The 17,957-nt window shown below is 37.0% G+C and overlaps 2 long non-coding RNA genes across 2 annotated transcripts; one reads left to right on the forward strand and one right to left on the reverse strand.

Moving 5' to 3' along the window:
• The first annotated feature begins 1,021 nt into the window (after positions 1–1,021).
• Positions 1,022–9,112, forward strand: LOC127497744 (uncharacterized). The gene is made up of 3 exons (XR_007925642.1): positions 1,022–2,541; positions 3,681–3,731; positions 6,136–9,112. It is a non-coding gene; the product is annotated as an uncharacterized LOC127497744 (long non-coding RNA).
• LOC127497743 (uncharacterized) lies at positions 4,319–17,723 on the reverse strand. The gene is made up of 4 exons (XR_007925641.1): positions 17,686–17,723; positions 15,132–15,418; positions 9,125–9,323; positions 4,319–5,938 (listed from the first exon to the last, which is right to left on the reverse strand). It is a non-coding gene; the product is annotated as an uncharacterized LOC127497743 (long non-coding RNA).
• Positions 17,724–17,957: the final 234 nt, after the last annotated feature.

Below are 17,957 nucleotides of genomic sequence, written 5' to 3' on the forward strand. Positions count from 1 at the left end.
TCTGTACAGATTATGGCTCTTCATATATAATAGATTGAACTTCACAATATACATTTCTCAACATATGAATGTATTTAAGCAGTGTTTTGTTGTAGGGGGTGTGTGTGTGAGGGGTGGCACAAGTGTATGTTCCCATCACTGCGTGCGTTTGTTTGTTTGTGCGTTGGCATATATTTGTGTTCTGTGCATGTGTGTGTGTGCTGCTCACAAGTGTTGTTCTCTGCTGCAGACCTCTTTCCTCTCTGAGTCAGTGCCATCAGTTGCTACGGCAACCAGGAGGCAGCATGAAAGCTAGCGAGAGAAGACCGAGGGAGAGAGAGAGGTGGAGCATGGCACAAAGCCGACTCGCAGCAGCTGTGGAACAGCACTGGGACGCTGGGCACGTTCTCTGGGTGTGGGTGAGAGACTGTACGAGTGTGTGTGTGGTCCTGTCCATCAGCACATAATAATACACCAAATCATATACTGTAGGGAAAAATCCATTTTTAAATCCTTCATCTGTTGCAAGATTCACTGTTATATCTGTAAATAAATATACTGATATTTATCAGTGAATCTGTACAGCTCTATGCTCTATTGTTTAAACAAATTAACAGGCATCTTTCTGACAGTCTATCAGCAAGTGACAGCCGTTTTGACTCATTAATGTAGGATGAGATTTGTCTTTGTGTGTATGTTGTGCAGAATGTGATGGAAATTCACCATTAGCACAGTTTCTCCGACTTTATTACTAGCCGATTCACAAACAACACAAATAATCAGATAAATTAAGGTAGACAAAAGAATTTTAAAGACATCCGGGGAAAAAAAGCCCCAACAGAGCAAAAACATCAGGTCTTTATGGAATGTTTAGGTCAAAATTTCCAGATGCTGAAGTCTAGATCTCATCTTAAGTCATTACTGAACAACATATGAGATTGAGAATTTAGAAAAGAATCTAAATTAAAAAAAAAAAGTGGCCTGAAAACACTAATAAAACCCTGTGTTTCCACCTCAGAGTAAAATATTAAAAAGATAATTGTGAAAAAGGCACATTGGGAGATATAAATTTGTAATTGGGAGATAAAGTCACAGTTTTTGTTTGTTTTTATTAATTAATTTATTTTTACTCTGAGGCGGAAATAGGCTCTCATGTAAACAACCTATTAAATCCACAAAATAAGTTGCATAAACATTAGCTCATTGCAGAGACTGTATTGAGGGAATGCTGTGTGGGCTGGGAAAAGTGTGAATTTGTTTATGTGAATGTGTTTGTGTGTGTGTGTGTGCGTTCAACCTAATTTACATCGCCAGACAGTGAGAATGGCCTTGAACTTGACCTCAGGTCTATTCTCTTGTTCCTCTCCTCCTTCTCACCCTTAAACTCTCATTGTTGCGTTGTCTGCATTGACTCCTCTCTCCAGTCCCTCGTCATTCACACCAGCACGGCGGGCTGTGGTGACCTCGTCCCTGCCGCACACGCCCATTGGGGCTGTTCGCTTTCCCATGAGGCAAATCCAGGGTTCGAATTCCATTCCCACATCCTCCATTTTGTATTTACTTGCTTTTTTTTTTTTTTTTTTTTTTTTGTAGCCAAGTGACTTCAGTAGCTTGAACAGGATTTGCAAACCAGGCAGACAGCGAGTCAGACGCAGCTCAGGACTGGAGTGGAGCTGTCGAAGACACAATGAAATGGTGATTCATGAGGATATAAGTGCTGCTTGATAAATGATATCCTAGTAATCATTAACTCTGCTTTCCCAGATTTCATCACAATGACCAAACTGTTTAGTAACCACTAACATATTACAATGTGTCTGATATTGGGTTTGTGTGCACATTTGTTCGAATCTCAAAGCTTTAGATGACAACATAACAGCCTATTAACAACTTAACTTGGGTATAATTATTTGAACAGGCATTTATATGTTAAATTGTGGATATTAAATTATTAATGCATTGTCCTATTTTTTCTTTCAGGATTTATCATCTATATTTTTATATAGTACCATCAGTATTTGGAATCTTTGGACATTTCTTTTAGAATTTCACATATTTTCTTTGTCATCACCATGATAAAACTGGTATTAGAGCCTCACAACTATGTTTGACATTAACAGCTTTATAGTTTTGATGTATAATTTTACTCAAAAATGAATATTTAAATCTAAACCAGATTTAATGATGATCGCAGTCAGTCTTTTTGTTTGGCCCCTTTGTCATTGACCCCAGCAAATCGAAGAGCAATATTTTTTTTATTGACAAAGTAATGTAAGTGTTGATGTACAGAGCAGTTAGCAGATAGTGATGACAGGAATTGTTCAACATTTGATTACTGAGGTAGAGATTTAAAGACAGTTATCAGCATGAGCTGGGAATCAAAGCTGCGTCCGAAAGCTAAAAATGCTGTCTTCACAAACAGCATATGGAGGAAGCCTACTAAGATGCCTTCATCTGGTTGGTTTTGAAGGCTGCAGATGCATTCTTGACTGCCAGTGATGTCCCACAATCCTGCGCATATGGTTTGGCAGTTGGTGGAAAAAATGGTGTCAGTTGAAAGAGGTAAATATTTAATAAATTAATTGTTATTCTATAATTAATTAGATAGTTAATATATTTATTTATTTATCTATAAAATAAAATGTATTTATTTATTTATTTATTTTTTTTCAAAGTAAAGTTTTGTTAATGTCAATAACATGCCACTGTTAAAAGGCACGTGGAACTACAGAATTAGTGATATTATAAAAATATTTAAATTATATATTAATAATAAAATATATTATTCTTTTAAGGTACACTATGTAACTTTTGGCAGTCTAGCGGTTAAAAAACAAAACTGCATGCAGTTTGCAGAAGAACATTGTTTTGGTTGTGCTTCGGCTCAATGAATATGACCTTTTCACAATAGATAATGATTTACAATGAACTCTGTTAGAGAGCTACATATTCCAATTCATCTGTTTAATAAAACCTGTTGATTAATAATAACACCATTTCCGCGTCGCTTTTTTGATTCTTATTTTTTTACAAGCTTTGTCACGTTCTGTTTTTTTGCCAGCAGACTCTCCTCTGATTTTTTAAAACGGGTGATTTCCTAGACTAGAGATTCCAGATTTAGCGTGCTCCATGTCAACATTTCTCGCTTATTGTGACAGTTAACCAATGCCATTCCCGTCAATGTAGTCGGAGCAACTTTTATGGATATGACGAGACATGCACGGGCGAGTGATGTATGTACGCAATTTCCCGTGAAAACCATCCCAACTGGTCTAAAATATAAACACTTATAATAGGCTTACCTTAGTGAATCAGGGTAAGACAAAAACACTTGTATTGATGTATTGACTCATTATTTAAATTTAGTTAATTTTGATAATATTACATAGTGTACTTTTAAAAAATGTATATTATAATGTGTATATTAAATATATTAAGTTCTGGTCACTTTTAAGCCTGTCTGAAGCCAGTTTCCTTACAAACTGTTTACAGTTTAGTCATAGACTGACTTGGCGGAATAGATGCAAACTAAGTAAGTAATAAGTGGAGAACGCATCTTTCCAATGATCACTCCCAGACTCTCTGTCTTTCAGTTACTGTACTTCCCTGGTTTATATTGAAATGACAGCAGTGTTGTGTAAGAAGATGTTTTGGTAGGTGGGTGTATAACACTGTTCTGTTCTGCTTTGTTCTCTTTGCAGCTCAGAGGGCACAGTGATGACCATTTGCTGCACACTGTCTCTTTCACTTCTGTAAGTGATGCTATTGAATGTGTCATTCCTTTCACTGAAATTATTTTGTAATATTTTGCAGTCTTCATAACAAAAATCCTTTATTAAACTCCAAAAATGATTGGCATGAAGCCACTGCTGTAACATATCAGTCTAGAAACTTGTTGACATAACCCTTGTATACACATAAACTGAATAAGCTTAGTTTTTGGACTGGTTAAAATTCAGGCACAGTCTCAGGGTCCCACCAAAGTGTGTATTAGATCAGCAGAATTATGGCCTACAGTAGTACACTAATGCACCTTGTGTCTTGGCACACAGCCGCACAGATTGTAAGCTGCTCTGAGCGGCCAAGAAATGTTGTAGGACTGTAATACTGAATACTGAATGTAAGACTAGATCAGGTTCATTGCTAGTTGAATAACCTGTTAACAAATCCAAAATCGTCAAAAGAAAAATCAGTCAGTCTTATACCTGCTTCCACCATCTTGGGTTCAGTTTTTAAGCAAAATCTGATGTGGTGCCTTCAGGATTCTAGAATTTAATCAGATATATTTTAGATTTGTTCTCACTTAGCAGTTCCAAAATCTTAGCGACAACAGCACAAGTTTGTTTTCAAAGTAAACGTTTATTAATATCCATAACAGGACATTGTTAAAAGGCACATGTGGTAAAACAGAAAATAAGTCATGGTGAACAAAAATATCTCACACATTTGCGTTTAACTGCAACATTAAACAAAAACATACAGTAAGAAAAAGAATAAAACTATAGCATTACAAAATTAAAAGAAAATATGATTTTAATTGTTTAAATCATTATCATTACAGGACTATGACTAGCTGAAAATCATAACTCTCTACAAAATCACAGAAAAGTATGGTTAAAAATTGCATAGTAAAAGGCCCCATTTCATCAATCCATTGTCTTTACAATTACTTGATTTGTCAAATTTTGAGGGGGAAAAAAAAGGATTATCTCAGTTTTACTGAAAAATATAAATGTAATTAAAATAAAATTAAGAAAAATAATTACAAAATAGATTGCACAATTCTCTTCAAATTGTAAATCATTCTTAAAACATTTGCATATTCAATACTGAATGTTCTCTTCAGCTATGATTGATTTAACACAAAATACAGAGAGACATTTAGAGAGCATTTAATACCTCTTAAAATTGTTATTTTGAGTGCTGAAACAAAAATAAAAAACACAAAAGCTAGTTGAAGATGCTTTTAGCGGTCAGTGACTTTACAGTTTGTTGTGGAAACCAGTTTTAGTCAGAGGAATGAAATATTCATATTTATTCAGCTAAATATTCCTCTCACATTAAAACAAATTTAACCTGCTGTCATAAATAGCTGCTCTGATCTGCCTTCTCTTCCAGGTGATTGCAAGCCTAACGCAATTGCATAGAAATTAAAGACAACAGCTCTCTGTCCAAGTGTGTGACATACAACACACTGAGCTGTCCAATCAGAGTGCAGTATCGTTCACTGCTGCCGTGGGTCTCACACTCATACATGCAGAATCTACAGAGCCTCACACATTATTTCTAATAATTCATGTTAGATTTCAATTAGTAATCAGTTATTAGAGAAATACATTAGGGAATATAAACAGGCCACTACATTGTCCTTTAATATTGAAAACTATTGAACTAAAAAATCAGTTTGTGTGTTATAAAGTGCATTATGCTAAAGATTGTACCAAGACAGACTCGATCAGAGTGTTAAAATCAGTTTTTAAGATTTATAGGCCAAACCTAATCTTTCACACATTTTTATCTCTTATATTCTTTTTTATCAAAAAGTACCAAAATGGTTGCCCTTTAAAAATGACATTTTCTACAAAATCCTTATTAAATTAGAACTGCCCGAATAAAACCTTTTTACTTGGAGAATTTGAAAATTAGTGTGTTTGTACAAATACACAGTTTGTTGAGTACTTTGACCCAGACCCGTACAAAGAAAGATTAACAGTTAGTTTCTCAGCTATTTTTTAACACACACACATACACACACACTTGGCTCGCAATATACGGCCATTAAAACAGTAAAACTGCTTCACAAATGCTAAGATTTAAGTCATAGAGAACAATTAAAGTGCTGTTTTATCTGATGTTGGGGCACATGCATAGTAAAGTAACCCGTCTGACTCCATCAGCCGTCGGTATGAACATTCCTCCATTTAATGGATTTCACGTTATTCGACTTGACTCTAAAAACCTGAAAAGACAAAAGAAACAGGAAATGTGATAAGTGACATAATATTTCTGATAAATTAACCATTTCAATTCAAATCAGAATTTGATTTGATTACTGAAAACTGTTGGTTTATCTCTTCAGGACTGTCTTTTGTACTTTAAGATGTTATGTTATTGGATTTTAATGTTTTTTTTTTCTGTTTTGTGGGGTTCATTAAGAAGTTTGCAGCAAACGAACACCTCAGACGGCTGTAACTCATGCAGGCCGCAGCGAGTGCCAGGTTGGGAGATTGAGGCTGAAGTTGACGGTGCTTTTGCGCTTGGTACAACGTGGAACTGAAGCAAAGAGGAGGCATGTGACACAACCTAAGCCCGGAGAACTCCAGAGTTTAGTCGCTCCACGCGGTTCAGACAAGCAACTCGAGGTGTGCAGGTGATTAAGAATGCAAGGAGGCGAGAGCTGATCAAACACCCACATTTGTCCGTATTTATGGTCTGGCAATGACTCTATCTTTGTTTGGTTGTCGGAAAATAAGTGTGAGTGGAAGTTTGGACATGATGGTCAAGCTGGTATCTCTAAGCCAAATGTGTCGCAAAAAAAAAAAAAAAAAGCGCATTGGCTTTCATTCTTTCTTTCGTGATTTCCCTCTCTCCCTTCGGTTGTCTTCCCTAAATGAATGCTCATTGGAGTGTTACTGTGTCTCTGTCTCCCTCCTCCTGTCCCAGCTGAATAGAAGAGTGAATTGAGCAAACAGTCAGCCTGTCAGCTCAATAGGCAGTCTGACCATGAACTCCGAGTCCTTCCCAGGCACCCAGCATCATCGTCAGGAGGGGGAGGGAGAGACGGGAGGGGGGTGGGAGGGCAGACAGACTCAGACTTTGGGGGGCCCCGGTGCCCATTTTTTGGGGGAGCCTCGTCGTGGTGGTTCCCAAGGCTGGTGCCTACGTTAAGAGGCGAGAGCAGCTGCTCAGAAAAGAGGAGCCTTGTGTGTATGTGTGTGTGCAGACGGGAGAGTGTCTGCCCCTTTGCCCAAGCCCCAGCCACCTCGCACGCTCCCAGACGCAAGCTGCTGCAGATTCTTCGCTCCTTTTTTTTTTATCTGATGTGCTTTGGCTTTGTTTTTATTGTGCATAATTTACTGTGCCGTCCCTCTCAGCCGCTCTTCCCCCAGTTTGCCACCTGTTTACTGTGGTGCACTTAGATTACTGAAAACAATGACATGATTGTAGACCCAGTGTGACTGCAATCCTGTAATTCTCTGCTACCTGCATAAAGAGTTTTATCACTCTTGAACAATTGAATCCTTGTTTTGGAATTTAAAAAAAATTGAAATTGCATTTTTATGTGATAAAAGTGGAAAAGAGGAAATTATTGTTTCATTGCTGCTGTCATTTTGCTAGATGGTATTTTTTTGGACGGATACATTTGTTGTTTGTTGTGGGAAAACTCTTTATGTAGCTGTTCTGCAAGTTTGATTTTCTCACATTAACATCCATTTTTAAGTGGTTGCACTAGATATACACTACCGTTAAAAAATTTGGGGTCAAAAAGAATCTTTAAAAAGAAATTAGTACTTTTATTCTATAAGAATGCTTTAAATTAATAAAACGCGACACTAAAGATATTTATCATGTTACAAAAGATTTCTATTTCAAATAAATGCTGTTCTTTTGAACTTTCCATTCATCAAAGAATCCCGAAAACAATGTACAGCACAACTGTTTTAAACATTGATATAATAAGAAATGTTTCTTGAGCACCAAATCAACATATTAGAATGATTTCTGAAGGATCATGTGACACTGAAGACTGGAGTAATGATGCTGAAAATTCAGCTTTGCCATCACAGGAATAAGTTACATTCTAAAATACAGTATATTCAAAAAAATAATAGCAAAAAAAAAAGTGTTATTTTAAATTGTAATAATATTTCACAATATTACTGTTTTCACTGTATTCTTAATCAAAGTGCAACCTTGGGGAGCATAAGACATTTCTTTCAAAAATATAAAAAAACGTACTGTCCCAAACTTTTGAACGGAAGTTTATATTTGGCAATAAAAGTTACTGACTGTAAAAAAGTTGATAATAATCAGAATACAATGCTACACTTACAAAAAATCTACTAAAAAATATGTTTTTGGACATGTGCCATGGTACTATCATTGTGTCATATAATGGGGGTACCAACTAAATACCATGGTACCATAGTGTTGCCATGAAATACTATCACAGTACAACATGCTACCAGGGCGGCACAGTACTTTTTGTAAGTGTATACAGCTAACATACACCTCCTTCTCTTAAACCGAAAGACTGAGCTTTGAACATCGCTATTAACATGCTAGTCCTCCACTGTATCTCCTAGCTGGCTATTGTCTGGACTTTCAGTGATGGGACCTGAACAAAGGCAGCCCTCTGAGAGAATGAAGGACAATGGCCTGTATTGTTTACTTAGCTACCTCACTTAATCAGGCACAGCCAGCTCTAATTGGTGTTTTGGTTAAGCGGTTTTTAAACTTATAGCTTCCTGGCCTTAATAACAGTGCACCACGGCAAGCTTGCCATGGAGAACAATACTGGACTTGTCTGGCCCGCGACTCTTAGAAACCAAGATGTACTAAAGAGAACCCGTCCTTATTGAGACTCTCCATCACACTCCCTCCTTCTACTACTCCGACTTTGCTCTCTCTTAGCTGGTTTTTGCTGTTAGTTTGTCTTTAAATATATGCTAAATAATCCAAGATGTTAGCTTATGGTTTCTATAGTTATGTAAGACTAACCGTTTTGCTCATTCAAGCTCCTCTCTCATGGGAAAGCTAATATCATGACGACTATGGCTGAAAGATGGAGAGAAGGCTTGCTGTTCTTCTCAATAATGGCAGCACGCCATCGCCGTGGCTGGCATGGTACGGCGACGGGGCAGCAGAATCCCTGATGGCGATCTATTCAACGTTGATGCCCGCAGATGCAGCTCTGCTTCAGCCATTGTGCCGGGGAATGATTTAATGCAAACGACTACAAAACATCTCCCCACCCCCTTCAGCGCCTATCACAACCAGGACGTGTGATATTCACAATTAACAAACACATCTGCTGTAATGAACAGTGCCTTCGAGCAGGGGGAGAGAGAGGGGACAGTGTGTGTAAAAGAGAGAGAGAGAGAGAGGAGGGTGTGAGACACAGGAGAGTGATGGTGGGTCATACCTGCTTATTTTCCACTTCCATTTAATGCCCGCATGCTCTAAGATGGTGGCTTTGTGCAAACTGCATCTCGTGACAGGAGGAAGGGGGCAGGCGAGCAGCGAAGGGGAGGGGAGCAGCAACGCCAGCAGGACGACAGCCACACAACCGACCTGCCCTGCTTCTTCACTCTTTCCTTTCCCTGGCATCAAGGATGGTTGATCTGTAGGAGAATGAAAATGGAAAGATGAAGGAAGAAGGGCATAAATGCATCAGCATGTGAGGGCATAAGCACGATCGGGCATGCGCGCGCACACTCACACCTTTTCATGTCTGTTCTCATGGTAAAGTCTGCCTTGAGCATGCAAATGACTTTCATTATGCAAATGCATGCAAATCAGACCCAACCATCTGAGAATCAAGGCTGGGAAAAAATCTACACAGAGATATTGAATGAAAGAGACAGAGAGTGAAGGATAAATCCTTTGGGTGGCAGGAGGCGGCTAACAGAACTAAACGCCGTGTGGAGGAACAAGGGTGTCCCAGAGAGCACAAAAATGGCCGTTTAAGATTGTAACACACTCTTTCTTTGTGGTGATTTAGTGTGCGCACAAAACATAAACCGAATTTGAGCATTAGAATGCAGTCCTCACAATATCTATAGCTACTGATCCGTGTCATAGCGCTAAATTAAACGTTAAAAGTTGTTCTATAAGTATGCATGTTGACCACCTGCTGTAGGAGCTCTGAAAGTATAATGGAGAATGAAATGGAAGTTGTATACACCACAGGGAATGTTCTAGACAACAGTGAAACGCTCATTGGGCTGGAGTATGAAGCGTGAGCTGCTCATCGTACAGGCCTTGTTAAAATAACCTAGTCAGGGGTGGGAAATTAAATTTCTTGCCCACCAGACAAAGACACAATTTTACCAGCCATTTTTGTTTAATTTATAAATATATACTATATATAATATTTTAGATATAAGTTTTACATTTTTATATTGAACTTTATACATTTAAATTGTAAAATGGCTTTTATATATATATATATATATATGTATACACATATATAAAATCAAAATACTGTATATATAAAAAATTATATATTATATTTAGTTATATTTATATACAATTTTATTAAAATGTTATGTGATTTTTAAAATATATATTGTATTTTTAATTTATTTATTTATTTATATATATATATATATATATATATATATATATATATATATATAAAAACACTATAAATACATACTTTATATAATATTTTATATACAAGTTTACACTTATATTGAATTTTATACATTTGAATTGTAAAATGGCTATTATATATATATATATATATAAATTGTTAAAAATCAAAATACTGTATATATAAAATGTTATATATTATATTTATATAGCTATATATTTAGTTATTTACATACAATTTTATTCAAATGTTATGATTTTTAAAATATATATCATATTTCGTATTTTAAATGTATAATATATATATATATATATATATATATATATATATATATATTATAAATTAAAAATACAAAATATGATATATATTATATTTTAAAAATCATATAACATTTTAATAAAATTTTATATAAATGCATGCACATATATACAGTCAAACCAAAATTGTTTATTAGTATTTTTTTATTAGTAATTATTAGTTAGTATTATTTATTCAGACACCTTGAACATTTTATTCATTAATACAGTTTATTCACTGTAGTTTAAATAAATGGTAATAAAATATGACAAGATCTCAGAGTTAAACTGTGTCAGAAAAAAAATAATCTTAATTATGTCAGATAACACTTAAGCAAAACATGGTCAGGTCAAAGTGTCTGAATAATTTTTGGTTCCAAATTTGTATCAATTTTACTGGTAGTCCACTGTATGAAGAATATTTGGGTATAATAGGTCACAGTTTACTTTATTTTGCTATTCTCTATTATATAAAATATATGCATTTTTTTTATTACAGGTCACCTGCCACAGTGGCTGCCAGATAAGTACCAGCCACTGACCAGGAAGTACCAGCATTACCATTAATTACAAGTACCAGCTCAAAATAAAACCCAAACTGATAGGTTCATATCGAGGCAGATCTGCAGAGGGATGGACAATGAATCCCTGTTAATCATCTCAGAAGCTCAGGGAGTCTTTATTATCTGATGGATGGTCCCACATGGGGAAACAACGCAGCGTGGCTAGTCTTTTCTTAGGTAGTTTCTTTCATTGCTCTGAGGATGCTGAGGTAGAGGTGGTCTTTGTTTTAAGGTGCCGTTAGCCAGGCCGGAGTGTGAGAGAGTTGGCTGAGGGGTAAATAAAGAGTGGGATTGGAGGGGTGGGGTTCTGCTGAAAGGCAGCAAACCTTCCCTAATTGGCACTTGACATTTTTTTGCTGTGGCTGGATAAAGTGGACCCTCTTTTAAGACCACTCCAAACGCTTGCTGGAAAAGTGCCTTATGCAAATACTGCAAATAGGAACCATTGTCAGGCCTCTGACATTAACAGCTGAGGTAACAATAGGACTGTGTGCTTTCAGTGGACATGTAGGTGTGTTGAAGAGAGCACAGGACAATGTGGCAGAGAGTGGACAGCATGTGAAAAGCCATCCAAATGATGCTTCAGTGGGGGAGAAAAAAAGTCATTTCACCAGAGCGAGTACTAGTTCACCATGCCAAGCTTTTAACAGAATGGCCCATTAAACTTGGACAATCAAGCAGATGTATGATTTTACAACATCTGAATATTTGTTTTCTTTAACTGCTCCTCCAATAACACATTTTTTAAATCTATGAGTGTAAATAACGCTAGCACAGAGTGTAAATAATTCATATAGCAGCATTCAATATTATTGCCATGTTCACATTCAGCTATTTTCAGACACAGTCGAACCCATTGTGCAATTACCCATTCATTCCTTTAGACTAAATTTAAATGTCTAAACGAGAACGGTGTGGTCTTCTTGTCGCCATACAGCGTGTGTGATGAATCGGCCTTTCATGTAGTCAGGACAGCGTTTGGCTACACCTGTTACTGCTGAGAGTTTAATCCCCTTTGTGTGTGTGGGCCCATTGACTTCTCTAACAGCCTAAAGGGAATTCACAGTTCTTTGGGGCGACGTCAGGGCGGGAGGGGGTCAGAGAGAACGGTGTCTATTCCTCAGTTTCCTCTCCAACAGTGCAGCCATTTTGGGGCTCGGTTGGTGAGTTCCGTCCAAAGAAAGAGAAGCATTGCCGGGGGCAGGAATCAGAGCGGCGCTCACCAAAAGCGGCCTGGCTGATGTGACTGGGACGCTGTCAAAAGGTTGGTAAAGGAATCCATTGTCTCTGTGACAAGTGGCCTGGCTCTATTGACCGTACAGTTGACGGGAGAAGGGAGGAGGGTGGTAATAATAAGGGCACAATGCTTGTTTTTCTAGTTGACACTTGAAGTCCGAAATGCTAAGTGCAAGAAAACTGCCATTCACGCTTTTCCTTCCTGTTTCTCTGTTCCCTGCTCTACAGAAAGTTTGATTAGACTGCCAGTCATTATTCCTCACAGGCCGTGACGTATCCAACCTAAAGGCTACCTTTATGCTAAATAGTCAAGGTATGCTAACTTGTACTTGTAGATCTTTCTTTTATACTACTTTTTAGGACATTTTGTAATTGAACGTCATTTATAGTTTACTGTAGCTAGGCCAAGATGGACAGTTCACTGCTAAATTGGTGTGAAGGATGCAACAAGAGAAATGGATAATGATGGAGTGATGCAAATTATGCTAAATCAAGACGATGATTGATAATATTTGCTGCATACAGGTAAGTGGAGTATATAAATTGCTGTGTAGGTATATTTGATAATAAATATATTAATAATGTAACTGCAGGCCAAATCAGGTCAAAACAAATTGAGAGTTTGTTATTGCTAAACTTTAACATGGTTTTAGAAACTCTTAAGCCACCTTTTAAGAATTTTCACTATCTCTGACAAATAACAGACCAGAAGTCATTCATTGCCAATTAAGTGTAGTATAGAAGCTTTGTGAAGTTCTGGCCATATATGCGTATGTGGAATTTTTTCGATCAGATTTGATCTTCGGTTGCAATGAATATTTGAACTTTTGCAGTTAGACAGTATGTGACCGCTAGACCGGATGTAATGTGTTCTAATCAAAACTATGAGCATGAGGTGAGAATTACCAATATTTTTTTCACTAAAACGTCATTCTTTAAACACTATTTCTCTAAAATAGGTGGTTATTACAAAAAATGTACAAAGTAAGCCCTAGAAAACCTATGCTTTTCTTTCAAAAGTATTGGAGGTCATTTGTTTTGTGTGGATATATCCATACATTCATTATTCATTCATTTTACAATAGTGAATAAGCAGAGGGTAACGGCTGCTTCGTGACCAATTTAAAAGTTCTGTGCAACTACCAATAGGGGGTAAAATGCAACAATCGTATGCGAATGGCAGCTTTTGGTAGACAATAAACTCAGTTTGCTCAGTAGAAACTGGTCTGAAACATTTTGTCATTGGAGAACACAATCTACTCAATGCTAATGTAACCACATGTAGTACACACTTGATCAATTTGGCTCAAACTCATTTATCTATTCCCAGTTGTACCATTTGGACTGTATTTGTCTTTTGCTCTCAAGGATGAACAGTTTAATCCCTGCACCTGCAATGCAGCAGCACTATCTGTGGCTACAGTAGTAACACAGACAGAACGACAGCGCCTCACCATATAGATTAATTTACAACATCCAAAATGTACCTATTACTAAACAGCATTGCTAAATCAGACTTTTGAAGCCTCTGTGATCTGTTAATTCCAAATGAGAAATTAAATGACGGTAACATACCCAAAGTGGCTGATGTCCACCTACTGATCACAAGCCTAACAGTGAAGGGGAATTGTGGTTTTGGCCTCCTAATGTTTTTTGCCAACAAAAACTGTTAAGGTTCAGCTGCTGAACCCACAGACCTGTATTCAGGACCATCCCAACAAGCTTTGCTACTTAGAAAATGTCCATGCCGGCACTGGCTCCATCCCAGCCCCATTTATAACACAGCCAACTGTCACATCCAATCAAGAACCTCTCAGCACAAAATTCAAGTTCAGACAATCAACGTTTGTTTCTCAGCGCTGGCTCAAGGTCCGAATGCATCCTGAATAGCAGCCAGATTTGCGTGGGAAAGCTTTAGCCCGTTAATTATTCAAATGTATGAGTTGAATTGAGCGAGTCTGGGTCGGTATTGAAAAAGACAATGGGGTCTCAACTCACCAACCTTGTTAAACAAAGGTAACGAGTGAATGAGCTTTGTGCGCTCGCTGCAGACTAATACTTCAGAAAGCACCGGACTGGGTGTTAGTATAGGCACCTGTGGGTGATCATCATGTGGCCTTATGTTAAGCCTCGGCCTGCTGCTCTGTGCTCTGAGACTAGCAGCTTACAGATTAAACACGATCATGTTTGACCAACTTACCACTGCACCGCATGTTCGCATAAACCATGTTTTATCCATACAAATCCATAGATTTTGTATTTTGGTAAACATCCTCATTGAAAGTTGTTGCCTATTGGTGTGAATGTGTATTTTTCCTCTCCTGCTGAATTTTCCTCTGCTTTCTGTGTAGCTATGAATCGAATATCCCATTTATTTGTCTAATGCTAGCCAGATCTAGTCCTTGAGTAATGCATTTTACATCAAAAGACACTGCAGTTGAGTTTGAAAATTTCACACCTGCTCTTATGAATTGTTTGCTCTCATTTTTCATGCAAATTTGTATGACAAATATGAACAAACTCTAACAGGCTTCTTTAAAAAATGGATAGCCGTTTTGTACTTGCATCTTTTACAATTGTATTAGCCCTATGCCAGAGTGGAAACACTATTTTTACAACCATTATAAAGAGGGTAATGAGAAAGATTGGGCATTACGAGGAGAGATATACTTTATACGGTATAATCACTGCTTGTTTTTTGAACAAAAAATAACTGTAATAAAAAAAAATGCTGCTTACCTTCTATATCAGCAGTGATGGAGGCCATTTTGTGGCTTGCTCTTGCAATAAGATGCAGAGATTGAGGAGGAGAGAGGGAGAAGGAAAAGAGGAGAGGAGAGGGGAAGTATAGATCTCAAGGTGGGGTGATGCCTTTCAGGTGTGTAATGGGATTCTTGTTACTTTCGGTTATCTAGCTTTATGAAGAATGAATAACACTCATACAGCTAGATAACCAAAGATAACAGCCAACCCCTCCGGCCACCCATCCTCTTCCACCATATGAAAAACCGGGGTTGAACTGGGACCTGAAAAGAGAAGGTTTTTTATTAACTTTCTAATTAGGATGGGATTGAAGTCAACTGTATTTAAACAAGCTTTAATTAAACCTGATGTGCTTAATGCAAGTCATTCATTAATGATCATGACTGTGCTAGGACTTGTTGCTTTTAGAACTACTAGTATATCTCCTTTTAAAGTTGACTGGTTAAAACCTGCTAGAATAAACTTGGCTATGATTTCACCAGTCTGTTGAACCAGTCTGAACTGGTTTTTAGAGATGCAAGGGGTTCATTCACTGCTTGTTGTCTCTGTCTTACATTGCAGGCTGATCATTCTCCCTGGGTGAGAGATGGCTTCAAACACATCCCGCAAAGGTTGGGATTTATTTTTAAATGGGAAAAAAGACCCTGACTGTGCCGACGGAAAAAAGGAAACAGAATAGTAACACTGGTTGTTTTAGTTTTCCGCAAATTTACCCTCAAGTCGCTGTTGTTTGTGTTTCAAAAGCCTGTCTTTCAGTGCTAAGTGGCAGAATCATGAGGTCTCTCTCTCTCTGTTTCTCAGCCTCTCTCTGTCTTTCTCACGACTCTCAGTCAATCTGATTTTATGCAAATAAAAGAGGAGCTGGTCCAATTAAAAGCCTTTGTGTGAGAGGAGCCCCTCCCCATACACTCTCAGAGGTGTTGCAATCAAAGAGAAGAGAGAGGGAGAGAGAGAGTGTCATCACTTATTACAGCCTTTCAAGCCTAGTGAAAATGGCGACACAGGGGCGAGTTCAAACACTTTTATTTACTCTACACACAGCTCATCATCTAATTATTTTACTAACAGCACCAGCACATTGTTAACAGGACAAAATGTCCTCAGCCAACTAGCCTTTTGACTGTAAATTAGAATGGTAGAAGCTTCCCTGTTAATGAACAGTTAGCACACACAAACATGCTTATATGATACACAGGTAGACAAACACATGCATGTTCTGAGCCAATGGAAAATAAATGCTTTACAATTGAATTTTACAATTTCAATATAATAATAATAATAATTGATTATCTCACCACCAGCATCCTAATAAAAATATTAATAAATGTTATTATTATTGTTTTTGTTTTTATTGTTTTTGTGGTGGTGGTGAGATAATCACAGTGCTTGTATTCACATCCAATTTCGCGTCATGTCTTAGGTTTCCTGTTTCTTGTGCTGCAAAAATGTTAATTTGGTGCCAAGAATTAACTAAAAGGTATACTAATTAACTAATCTGTTATACTGGACTAATTAGTAACTAGCTTCATAAAGTGATAGGCTATTTAAATCTAGTCACCTAACACCGCAGAGATACAGTCGTGAATAGCTGCATTTGTGTGACTCAGTGAAGCGATTTTAGGCTATAAAAATGACTAATTTTGTGCTCTGTTTAATCTTAATCATTCAAATCCAAAATATATGCATAATCCCCAATATTAGTATATAATATAGAGAATTATATAATTCCCTATTCCCAAAGTTTTTCGTTAAAACTTACAATGCCTGTTTCACAATATTAATGACGTATCTTGCATTAAATTGTTGATAACGAGAGTAATTATATTGTAAACTGCAGAGGTGACATCATTGATTTTACTCTTAATTCTGTTTGTTTCTCCATTTGCGTCTTTACATATTGTTTATTTTAATTTATTGTAAGGATTGTCCTGGTGTGAAAGGCGTACAAAGAATGCATTCATTTTATTAGGCTACCTGTTTATGCTATACCATTACCTGACAACCATATGAACGTGAATTTTAAACTCGATGTACAAGTCATTTAATACGAATGAGAAACAGAAACATGGGCTATTCGTGTTTTTGACGAAACTTCTCATTTATAATGTCTGTACGTTACACTAAATATTCTTGTCATATACATTTATAGGGGAAAATGCTTTAAATTAGGCCTATATGAAATGATAGGCGTAAGCTCGTCGTTATTTTCATGTGGCTTTATTTTTCACCTATATATTCTTATCAATTACGCACTAGTTTAACTATTAAAATGAAAAACTGTAAAAAAAAAAAAAAAATCTAAATATTCTGTTGCTAAAATTAAGCATATATAACAGCTAAATGTTTTGGTGTCGTGCTCTTTCAATCGCTTTCTCACACATTGTAGCCTAAATGAATTAATTGATCTATGACTGTGTGTGAGTGTGTAGCCATGTGTGTGTATAGACCATACATACAAATAAATAAATAAATAGGCCTAAATAAAAAATAGGCCTATTAAAATGAGAATATTTTTTATAGTTGTAGCTACCTGTGTAAGGTGCCCCTCGTGTAAAATCTCATAATGGAGAAAAATTCCTATGGGGAAAAAAGAAGCAAAGAGAGAACAACGTGAGAACTTGAGTCTGATTTTTCCCCTTGCCTTTATAAATAGTCGTTCAGGCTGTGAACAGGACTTTCTCGTGGTGTATAGAATGGGGGTGACATAGCCTAGCTATAAACAGTCGAGCAACAGAGATGTGACCACACCTTAACGTCAGCGATTGTGATTTTTAAACGAACCCGATAGGCTAAAAACTAACA

Source organism: Ctenopharyngodon idella, chromosome 16 (assembly GCF_019924925.1).
Source record: "Ctenopharyngodon idella isolate HZGC_01 chromosome 16, HZGC01, whole genome shotgun sequence".
Taxonomy (NCBI): Eukaryota; Metazoa; Chordata; class Actinopteri; order Cypriniformes; family Xenocyprididae; genus Ctenopharyngodon; species Ctenopharyngodon idella.